General features: G+C 41.4%; 1 long non-coding RNA gene across 1 annotated transcript in view; it reads left to right on the top strand.

Annotated features, from left to right (window-relative positions):
* Window positions 1–11,929, top strand: part of LOC135983660 (uncharacterized) — a 58,333-nt gene extending 46,404 nt beyond the window's left edge. Inside the window, exons 2-3 of the long non-coding RNA XR_010601388.1 lie at window positions 8,153–8,214; window positions 8,785–11,929. This is a non-coding gene — a long non-coding RNA (uncharacterized LOC135983660). The remainder of the gene's footprint in view (window positions 1–8,152; window positions 8,215–8,784) is intronic.
* The last annotated feature ends 216 nt before the right edge of the window (window positions 11,930–12,145 follow it).

The raw sequence follows: 12,145 nt of genomic DNA, 5'->3' as shown, positions 1-12,145 counted from the left end.
GGTTGGGGTGTGGGGGGGTGGAGGGTGGAGGTTCAGGTTGGGGTGTGGGCTCTGGGGTGAGGCTGGGGATGAGGGGTTGGGGGTGCTGGAGGTTGCTCCGGGCTGGGACTGAGGGGTTCGGAGGGGGATCAGAGCTGTGTCGGGGGGTGGGGCATGGGAGGGTGCAGGGTCCAGGCGGCGCTTACTTCAAGCAGGTCCCAGAAGCAGCAGCATGTCCCCGCTCTGGCTCCTACATGGAGGCATGGCCAGGTGGGCTCTGCACACTGCCCTGTCCGCAGGTGCCGCCCCTGCAACTCCCATTGACTGCAGTTCCTGGCCAATGGGAGCTGTGGGGACAGCATGCAGAGCCCCCTGGCTGCCCCTATGTGTAAGAGACGGAGCGGGGACATGCTGCTGCTTCTGGGAGCCATGCAGAGCGGGGCAAGCCGGGGCAGCCAGGGGGCTCTGCACACTGCCCCCGCAACTCCCATTGGCCAGGAACCATGGCCAATAGGAGCTGCAGGGGCACCGCCTGCGGACAGGGCAGCATGTAGAGCCCACCTGGCCATGCCTCCGCATAGGAGCCCGAGCGGGTGACATGCTGCTGCTTCTGGGAGCCGTGCGGAGCAGGGCAAGCCCCCTCCCTGGCTGCAGCGCTGGAGCGGGGCAAGCCCTGGACCCCACTCTCTGGCAGGCGCTCGAGGGCTGGATTAAAACACCTGGAGGGCCAGATGCACCCCCCCGGGCCATAGTTTGCCCACCCCGGCCTATGTCCAAGGCAAAGTTCACTAGTTGCCAACAATGAGAAGAAAACATAGGAGGCTAAAGGGTAAATAAGATATAGTTATTAACAGAGATCTGTTAATCCGGCAAGTTATCACAAACTTTAAATTCAATTTGTTTGCCAAGATATTTCCTATTTACTTTGATTTTCAAGGTTGGACAAATGTAATGTGAAGCTCTCTGAAACTCACTGGGGTAGAATTATATAATAAATCCCACAAACAATGACTTCTCTCTTGTTTTATAACTTATTTACATTTCCCTTCTATAATCCTATTTTAAATCTATTTTTGTCTCATTATATCTGGAGTCCACTCTGGGGCTGGCATAAGCTATATTTTGCAATATAAATTTTGAGAGCTGGCCTGAAAAGCAGGATTTTTCCTGTGAAGATTTCTCTAGATATTTTTCCTGTTGGGAAATTCTGGTTTTCCAATGGGAAATCTCGAAACTGTGAAAGTGAATAACTTCCCACCCTTCTTACAGTTTCTCAACATTTTTAGGTTTGCTAAAACCCTATTTTCTGATAAAAAGTTTTCCTTCATTTCCCTTTTGATCAGTTCTATAAACTTTGTAACAGTGCACCTTTTTTTTTTTAAATAGAATATTAACTTCCTAAATAGAAATGACTTCCAAAAGTATTTTCAGGACACATCATGAGTAATTGTTTTCCCCTACAAAATCCCTTTGGGCTTGTGAAAGCAGATAAGCTTCAAACTTATCACAACAGTTCAGGCAACAAAGGCAGCATGCTTTTGGATGCAGTTTCAGGTATTCCTCCATTCTTGTACAAAGGGCCTATCTAATACTTTTATGACCTATGCTGTTAGTTATGGCTATTAGCTATGCTACCATGAAGTGTATGTTCACTCTTCTTCTTCAAATCTGGAAAAATGAAGAATTTACCAAAGGCCATAACATCTCTTTCTTTTTATAAGGTTGGCTTTTGTCCCAGAAAGTGTTGTTTCTAGTCACTAATTACAGCCTTGCTGAGGCTGAAATTAATTTGTTGATGTTTTTGATAAAAGTGTATGACCTTGGCAGGACCGGCTCCAGGCGTCAGCTTAACAAGCAGGTGCTTGGGGCGGCCAAAGGAGAGGGGCGGCACCTGCGGCAATTCGGGGGCAGCAGGTCCCTCACTCCCTCTAGGAGCGAAGGACCTGCCACTGAACTGCCGCTGCCGATCGTGGCTTTTTTCTTTTTTTTTTTGCTTGGGGCGGCAGAAATGCTGGAGCCGGCCCTGGACCTTGGTATTAAAAAGTAGAAAACCATTGCTATAAGAGAAGAAATACTTTGTATGGGCACATACTATCTACACTTGAAAGCAAATAGCTGAAGTCTAAGGAATTATATCTCATCAAAAGGTAATTATTAGATCTGGGAGGGAGCAAAATCTGCTAAATGAGTGGTAGAATAGCAATTGAAGTAGAAAAGCGTAGAACGTGGAACAAGCATTCATCAAAGATATAAGCCTTGGAAAAGCTGGCAAAGTGTTTTAGAAGTTTTATGGTCACTTAAATCTTGACAGCTCTTCTATGGTGCTTTTGTAAGAAAGATACCTTGAAAGCATGGTTTAAAAAAAAATATATATATATATATATATATATATAGGAATGCCCAAAGTATCCTATTGTCTCTAACTTAAAGGCAAAAGTCCTGACAAACCTATGTTAGCATTCTGGAAAATCATAGGCTAAAGAGACAGAAAAATATCATCCTTCAATTTTTAGGATGTACATTTTCATTGAATGTATTGTGCAACTCTTTTCGCGGTTTATGGAGGTTGTGTGTTCCATCCACTGTGAATGACACTAAATATGCATACATGTTTTACTTAAAAACAAAAAACAAACAAACAAACAAAAAAAGGCTGAGGTTGCATTGACAGATTTCTTGAAGGAGATTCCAATAGAACCTTAAAAAGAACAGGAGTACTTGTGGCACCTTAGAGACTAACAAATTTATTAGAGCATAAGCTTTCGTGGACTACAGCCCACTTCTTCGGATGCATATAGAGTGGAATAAATATTGAGAAGATATATATATACACACATACAGAGAGCATAAACAGGTGGGAGTTGTCTTACCAACTCTGAGAGGCCAATTAATTAAGAGAAAAAAAACTTTTGAAGTGATAATCAAGATAGCCCAGTACAGACAGTTTGATAAGAAGTGTGAGAATACTTACAAGGGGAGATAGATTCAATGTTTGTAATGGCTCAGCCATTCCCAGTCCTTATTCAATCCTAAGCCATTACAAACATTTAATCTATCTCCCCTTGTAAGTCTTATCAAACTGTCTGTACTGGGCTATCTTGATTATCACTTCAAAAGTTTTTTTTCTCTTAATTAATTGGCCTCTCAGAGTTGGTAAGACAACTCCCACCTGTTTATGCTCTCTGTATGTGTGTATCTATATTTCCTCAATATTTATTCCACTCTATATGCATCTGAAGAAGTGGGCTGTAGTCCACGAAAGCTTATGCTCTAATAAATTTGTTAGTCTCTAAGGTGCCACAAGTACTCCTGTTCTTTTTGCGGGTACAGACTAACACGGCTGCTACTCTGAAACCTGTCAATAGAACCTTCTATATTACCACTTTCTGTGGAATTGTTCCTCTCCACCCCATCCCTCTGAGCTGGATGGGCATCCTGCGATCCAAGCTGAATAAGGGGCAACACACAGCTCTGCTGCCCCAGGGAAACGACATGGACTGAATTGTGGCTATAGGCTTTCCTCTTGTTCCCTCTGGGTTCTTCCATTTCTCCATTCATGCCCACCCAGGATGAGGGGAATAGCAGCCTAGTGACAGTTGCTTTTCCTCCCACACAGGGTCTGGCAATGTGGCTGCTCCACATACGGGTATTAGAAGATTCTCTACTCCCCTACATGGGCACACAGCCATGTTCCTGGCATGATCCCACCAAATGCTAGAGAGCGGTACTAAACAAATAATTAACATAGTTGGAGGGTATGACTTCCAGCTCCTCTTTGGAATGTTATTTGTACTGCCAAAGTCTGGCTGACTGTATTTCTTTTATTTAGGGAGGAAAGAAAAATTTCCCGTGTGCCCTTTGGAAAGTCCATTGACTAGTGAATGTGGAATTTATCGCTTGCCGTATGTGGTTAAGATGATGGATGATGAAACTGAGCAAGCTAATTGATTGATTATTTATTTTATTTATTAAAGAATTTGGGAAGTGTGGGGGTTGGGTAGAGTTAGGAAGGAAATGTTGTTTTCCATCACAGGAGAATTTTCAAAATTAAAAATATCTTATAGGCCCAAATTGGGGCAGAGTGAAAATCTCAAATTTTTGCAAACTGAAAATCCAAACATTTTGGAGTGTCAATTGAAATGTTAGATTTTAATTTTGAACTTTTTTAAAAAAATCTTTTTTACTGTAAATTAACTTAAATTTCTAAGCAGTGTTCACTGCTGTTGTTACACATGCTAGCTAAATTCAAAATCGCTCAGATAGGTTAGCCCAAACACAGCTTTTGTTGTACAGAAATACCCTGGGGTCATGACTACACTAGCGAGCTTGCAATAGGACAGCTGTACAGGTGCTGCTGTAAGATGGCTTGTGTAGCTACTGTATGCCAATGGGGGAGAGTTCTCCCATTGACAACCTTCACGAGCAGCAGTAGCAATGTAGGCCGGAGAAGTTCTCCCGCCGGTATATAGCTGTGCACACTACGACTTATATTGGGGGAAAAACGCATGTCACTCAGAGGGACATAAATTTTGCCGACATAAGTGGTAGTGTAGACATGGCCTGAGTATTGCTGCTCTTACGAAGATCTAAATCTACCACAGATTGCATCTAAGGAACATGGTGTGATGCAAATAATCTGAACAGCTGTTGAGTATTGAATTACAACAATGCTATAAGCAGCTGCATAGACTCATCTCCTCTGAGAGAATAGTATTTAAACTGCAACTAAAATTTGTGTAATATTCCCTATTCGGGGGTGGGGGGAACCTGATGGCTAAATGTTTGGTAATTAACCTGTAAGTGACAATTTAAGATTACTGAACATTTTTTCTAACCTTTTTTATGGTATGCGCTCAAGACTTGGCTGTCTCCAGTCAAATGAAAACATTCGAAGATGCAAAAGACCACAGTGAAACTTATCTCCAAAGAATAAGAAAAGTAGAGTGTTGTTCCTAAATAACACGGCTATTTTCCACAATGTTTTGCAGAAATGTGGAAATTTGCCAAATATTTTTATATAGTTATTTACTAGGCTGGATTCTGTAAACACACTGAATAATTTTATGCACATGACTAGTCACTTTACATTCAGGATTAGGAACTCAGACTTTCTCTTCAGTCTATTGTAGTAGGTTGAACACTATGTACAGTACAATGAGTGGTTCCATAAAGATAATTCTATCTGAATGATGGAACACTCTGTCTTGGAAAGCAGTGACTCAAAGAAGGATTTAAGGGTCATCCTAGACAATCATCTCAACGTGAGCAGTCAGTGCCACATTATGGCAAAAAAGGGCTGTTGTGAACTTGAATGTATAAAAAGGGAAGTCCATTTTACCTCAGTATACCACATTGGTAAGATAGCTACTAAAATTCTGTGTCTACTTATGATGTCCACACTTCAAAAAGGATTTGGAAATTCTGGAGAAAGTTCAAAGGACAGCTACAAAAATGATCCAGGCGTAGCATAGCAAGTCCAGTTTATCAAAGAGAAGGTGGAGAAGTGACTGGTCACTATGTATACACCCTTACACATGGAAAAAACCATCTGTAGAGAGGGGCATTTCAACCCTGTTGTCGAAGACATAATGTAAGTTCTAGGGGCTATACACTGAAGTTAGACCAACTCAACCTTGAAATTAGACACAATTTCCTAGCTGTTTGGATCATTAAACATTGGAACAGCACACCGGAGGAGGTGATGGATTCACCATTGATTGGAGACTTGAAAACAAGATTAGAGATCTTTTAAAAATATATGCTTTAATCTATCTTCAGGGAGACATTTCATGGCCCCCGTGTGCAGGGGATTGGACTGGATGGTCATGGTGGTCCTGTCTGGTCTTGCAATCTGTAAATCTGCAGATCGCCCCCTCATCTTTTTTTTTTTTTTTTTTTTTTTAATGTGCCATGGGGAGAACAGGACTGCCTGTTTTGCTCTCAACATTATCCTAACACTTGCACATCTGCTTTAAACTAATTTCTACAATCAAATCTCATGCTTCGTGGCTTCAGCCTGTTGCCTGCATTGGTTTGGGGGGATTTTCCCCCAAAGCACAATTGACTAGATGCACACTGTTTGGGGAGGGGTTTGTTTTTGGCCTTCCTCTGAATCATCAGAGACTGGCTATTGCTGGAGGTGGACCACTGCTCTTAGATGCTATAGAGAATCCTTTCTGGTTGCTTGGCTGGTGTCTTGTACACATGCTCACGGACATACTAATCTCCAGATTTGTATTTGGGAAAGAATTGACGTTCCATTCTGACCTGTGGGAATCTGTGTCTTTTACTGCCTTCTCCAGCCTTTGGTAGGGTTTGCATGCTAGGATCATCTGGACACATCTTGCCTAATGATTTCTCTCACATTGTAGGCTCCTGAGCATTGGTGCCAACTTGGACTCTGGTTTTCTATCTGTGGTGCACAGTTTAGTTTCCTGAGGATTTAAATGTTTTGGTCTAAAGTCGTTGGAATCTGTATGAAATGTAATGGCCTGTGATTTACAGGAGGTAAGATTAGATGATCCAATGGTCCCCTCTGGCCTTAAACTCTATGAAACACTACTAATGAATCATATAGCTTATACTGACTATAAAAGAAAGATCTCTTTAATCTCAAAATGGAAAATTATGCTTTGATAATATGGGAAAAAAGACAGAAAATTATAATCAACAAGTTGACAATGTCCACGTCACAATGTTTGTACAGTGTTTTGAAGATGAAAAGCCTTGAACAAATGTTAAACATTAGAAAAATAACTTATTTGATCTTTAAAATTTGATAAAGTGATCTAACTGAATCTCTTTAGTGAATTTCCATAATAATAATAATTGGGATGACCCATTGAATGCCCACTAGACATTGATGTTTTCAGATTCCTTGTGAGTTGGTTGGCTTACATAAAATTAAAGTATTTATTTTAGAAAAAGGTAACTTTATTTAGAGCATACTTTTCCAGGGCTAACTAGGAACTGACCAGCTTTTTTCTGTAAAGTACTTTGTTGTTGAGAAACATCCATTATATAATTGGAGGGTGGGTGGGGAATAACGAAGCAGATGTTTATGGAGGAAAATAATGGAAATTTAAAGCTCATTCTTGAAGCCATATCTAATTAAACCTATCAATGTTTGTTCAGGCCCTATGGCTGTTCATATTTATGGTCATTTGCAATAAAATGTAGACTTGCTTAACTGATAATTTTTTTTTCTTGGCAGCAAAAGCATAAAATTATATCTTGCCATTAAGAAGGCTGTATATTCCCAAGGCTAGTATAGACCTTTTAAATATTTTGTTTCATTAGAAATAGGAGTCTGTGTTAGAGTTTAAATTGCTTAAAGCTCAAACAAAAAGTAAATGTTACAGCATACAAATTGTTTTAGCTACATTAATTACTGAAAGTCAGTTAAGACCAAAATGCTATCCTTTCATTATGTGTAAGGAGAGTGAGAACTACTGGTCTAATGATCTGAAAACAGTACTAGGATCCTGAGATTTGTCTGTGCCAGGGGTGAGGACGGGGGGGCGGGGGGGGAACAGACTCCAAGGGCTCAATTCCTTCTTCCCTGCTCCACATGCTCCAGCAAATGTTATCCCAGGCTATGCTAGGCTAGCATTATTGGTGATACTAGCATCTTCATTGTGTGCAATGACAGGCTGTAGGTAGAGAAAGAGCAGTACCTGGGGGAAGAGAGAAGCAGGTGAGCCAAGAGGCAGTTGTCAGTACTATATCAGTTGCCACTGGAGTCGGGGGATACTAATACCTGTTATGTGACAGCTATTAATATTTTGGAATCCTGGCCCACATCAAGTGACCAGAGCCAGGAAGGTAAAGATCAATTGGCCTCGTATTGGCACTCCTGTGTGTCCCACTCTTGTACTACAGGGTCATTGGTACTTGAACACAGGGAGAAGAGCAAAAGAGAGATAAGGTGGGGAAGCTCATCAAATCCCATCTGCAAAAGAGAAAAAATGGAGATGAAGTGAAATAAGCAGATGGAAAGCAAATTTGGGTGGGGAAAAATACAGAAGATGGAAAAAAGAGAACATTTTGGAGATAAAGGGAAAGAAAAAGGAATAAAGAAATGGAAAAAGGTAGATAAGGAAGAAATATTGCCTGAGACAAGTAAATTTAATGAATGTGTTAAAGTTTCTACATCTTGTGTGTTTCTTTCCAGGCTAATTGTGGTTCTGATGCGGCCTACTAGGGCACCAACATCAGAGCAAGTGTTGGAGCCTTGTAAGTTTCTGCTGCAGTGTTTTGTTTATTACAAATACATGGATGAGAGGGATTTCCAGCCTAGGAGCCTGTTCAAATTAATACAAGTCAGGGATTTGGTGTGCTTCTGTTCAGGGCAGAACCCATGCCAATCCCCTAATACTCCCTTCCCTGGATGGTCTCCTTAGCATACACAGATGGCTGGCCTGAGCAGATGTTCACGCTTCCACTTGGGAACCTTCAGAATATAAATATTCCCCAGAGCTTGCCCTGCCTGACAGGACTGAAAAACCATAGCTAGTAACTAGACCACTCATAATCCCTGCAGCCTGCCCGGGGGAGAATGAAGGGGATAAATAAATGTTTTCAATTGAATTTTATATGTGTACTTTAAAATGATGTGTAGTGGTCTTCAGTGCTGCTCCAAAGGATATCTGAATTGACCTGTATTATTGTGTGAATAAAATACAGCCCACTGGTTAAAAAGTATCATGTTTGACTTTGAATTAGTGTAACATCTGACATAGAGAGGGAAATATCATATTTTTTTCATGGTCACATGATAATGTGCTCCTTCTTTCTCATTTCAAGGCTCTTCCACTTCCACAGGGCAAACACCTGGCACCAGGAGCTTGGGAATGAGGACCAACCTATTGCAAGCAAGGACAAATCAGCTCTGAGATGAGCTGATGGCAGACCTGCTAGATAAAATGAATGCCAGAGTTCCAGAAGGACCAAAGGAAGTATGAAAAAGACAAGGATGTAAGAAAGGTGGAAAGCGAGGCAGAGGCTGCTTGGTGTGAGGAGAAATCAGTGGACAGGTTCTTTGAGTGTCACTGCAGGTTGAGGAAGAAAGAGCACAATAGAAGGAGTTGTTTGAGTGATTACTTGTGCTCCTGCCTACTCCCTGAGTCCCCTTTGCACTATTCTGTCCTGAAGATCATGCAACCTTTGGACAATTCAGGAAATGGCTGGACCACATCAGATGCAATGATTACTAGCACATGGCATGGACAAATGTACCCTGAGCATTCATCTACTCCAGTCCAGTCAAGGGCCCCATGTTTAAAATGCACCAAAAAGGCCAGAGGGAGAAGGCATGCTTAGGAAATAATTAGACATGCCATTAGGCAACATGGTCCTTTGAATGTTTTGGCACTGAGTTTGTTTATTGTGTCAATTGGTTTGATGTCAATTGGTCTGTCATTCTAGTTCTTGCATTATTTTACATACCAAAGTGTTGAATTTGCACACAAAGTTATAATAGCAGGTTTTATTATATGTAATGTTAAGTGCCACAGATTTTAATGAATGGCATCACATGCCTATTCTCCATAACTTTCATAATAAGTTTATAAACTGTCATCACAGAAACTTATAAACTCAGTGGCAGTACATGGCCAGTATTGATAAAATGCAGAACCCACCTCCATACACTTCATGGGAATGTCTACAGAATTAACAGTCCATAATCCCAACACACTTAATAAACATCCCATAGCTGCCCCACACCTAGACATAGCAGAACCTCCAATAACATTTCATTTTCTCTCATGTATGGGACAGTACAACCCATTATATGGTGCACAAAGCATTCTTGACTTCCACTGCTGTATGTAATGCTTCAGAAATTGAGCACTGTCTTGAGTCCGTTCTGGTGAAAAAGTTCCCCCTTTTCCTCACAAACATTCTGCAGAACACAGCAGGCCATATTATTGTGGTCTGTATTGATGACGCTGGCATCCAAATTGCTTTGAGGGCAGCACTAATGTAAGTTTTCCATTTGCCAAATGTACATTCCATCAGCTACTGAGCATGTAGTTGAATCTTCTTTTGCTAGGTTCTCTGAAATCAGGCTATGGTTTCATAAGCAATATCAGGATGAGCAGGGTCTCCTAGAATATCAGTAATTCTTGTGGGGAATAATGTGCCAGCTTGTCTATAAAGATAAAGTCATGATCTCTGGAACACTCTAACATAGGATGCACTGGCAGGGTGCATGATGTCAGTGCCCATGAATCTACCCCCGTGGGGGTAACCAGGACCGAAATAATGATTGAGTAGTACCCTTTCAGTTTGTGCTCCTTACAGAAGGCATACCAGAGGCATGTGAGTCGCATTAATGGCCTTGGTGCAGTCTGGAAACCCCATTCTCAAGTCAGCAATAATTTCAGGAATATTTGTAATATCCATGACTTTTGGGGTACATCACAGTCCAGCTCACCTCACAAACCTGCCACAAACCCCACAGTTGATTTGCCAACTCCAAACTGTTTAGTTACCGACCAGTAGCAGACTGGGGTAGCGATCTTCTAGATGGCCATGGTGACCTGCTTCTGGACCAGCGTGGTCTACCTGTGTGGTGGTCTGGTGCTGGCATGTTGGGATAAACTGATCACAAACCTCAAGGAACATCTGCTTCTTCACATGAAAATTGTCGACTTACTGCTGATCATCCCAGGTCTGCATGATGATGGGATCCCACCAGTCTGTGCTTGTGGCCCTGCTCCAGAAGCACTAGCCTTCATAGGGAGAGTCTGCAGCTCAGGCAACAGGCATGAGCAGCATCAGTTGGGTTGTAGCCAGCATGATGATATCCCCCTTGGAGAGGTGCTTTTGGCAATTCAAAAGTGCCATCAAAATATCCATCAGCATCTTGTAGATGCTCCACCTGTTTCTCGAAATAGGACTGGCAGCATGAGATGGTAATGTTCTCCCACTAGGTCGGGATCCATGTTGATGACTGTGGCTACTAGGGCTGTGCAGACACAAAATGGTTTGAGTGGATGTGTTGATGGGCTAAAGCCACACTAGACATTCTGGTCAATTTCTTCAGGACAGACAAATTCTCCCACAACCACTATGAGCTGACCTCTTGACCATCTTTAGCCAGTGAGGGCACTAAAACCCCTGAGATATAATAGTATATGCCCACAGAAGATGTTGTGACTCAGGTCTGCGTAGTGCCAGTACAGTTGTGAGGCCTGTGTTTCCAATATAGTGTGGATGCTCAAGCATAGGTTTGGAAACAGAGTCTTCAGGCTCAGGTCACACAGACCTGGGTTTAATGTGCTGTGTAGACATACCCAGAAATACTTATCTGTACAGCCCAGTTGAATATTTTTTCAAATGAGTTCATTAAAATCTGTCTTTCATTTACCATCAGATAGCACAATATGCTGTCAAGTGATTCCATAACAGTGGAAATACATCCCGTGTCATGCTTGACATTCCTTCTTTATCATCGTATCAGAGCATATTAATTGTCCCCATTGTAAATATTTATGGTTGTAGACAAGATGCCACAGAAGTGGTTTGTGAATATTATCACTGCAGTACAGATGTGTAACTCATTCTTCCAGAAAATCCCATGGTGCTGGAACATAACACAACATAATCAATAGCAAGTTGTCATTTTGATGGGAAAAGCTCTTCATGGTCCAATTTTAGTAACTATTTCATCAAGCTATCTTTCACGTACAATAGTCTGCAACAGAGCCAGAAAGTCCCACCTATATACCATCATTTCAGACACTGTGATTTTAATCCCCCCATAGATTCTATAATCTCTCAAATATAGAGACTGACTGACCAATAATTTAAGCAGGAAATGTGTTTTGTATTACCTGTGGACATTTTCTACAATCTATGGGCTCATTGAACAAAGCAATGAACATGTTATATTGAAACAGAGTTCTGAACTGATAAGCATTTGAATAAAAATCTTTCTAAGTGATTGATGCTGTTGCGGTGTGTCTCTAAAAGGCAACAGCACTCACAATCAATTTACCATTAATTTCCATACCATTTGTAAAGTTATTACCTATTTGGAATATTACCTACTTTTTTCATGTACACCATAAAAATTTATGATGTATTCCCTTCAAATGCTTGTATAAAAAAGCATGAATAACACTAAAATGTGATTTGTAAGGAGAGTAGGAGGTACATC

Source organism: Chrysemys picta, chromosome 5 (genome assembly GCF_011386835.1).
Source record: "Chrysemys picta bellii isolate R12L10 chromosome 5, ASM1138683v2, whole genome shotgun sequence".
Lineage (NCBI taxonomy): Eukaryota > Metazoa > Chordata > Testudines > Emydidae > Chrysemys > Chrysemys picta.
This window is presented reverse-complemented; position numbering and strand designations above follow the sequence as displayed.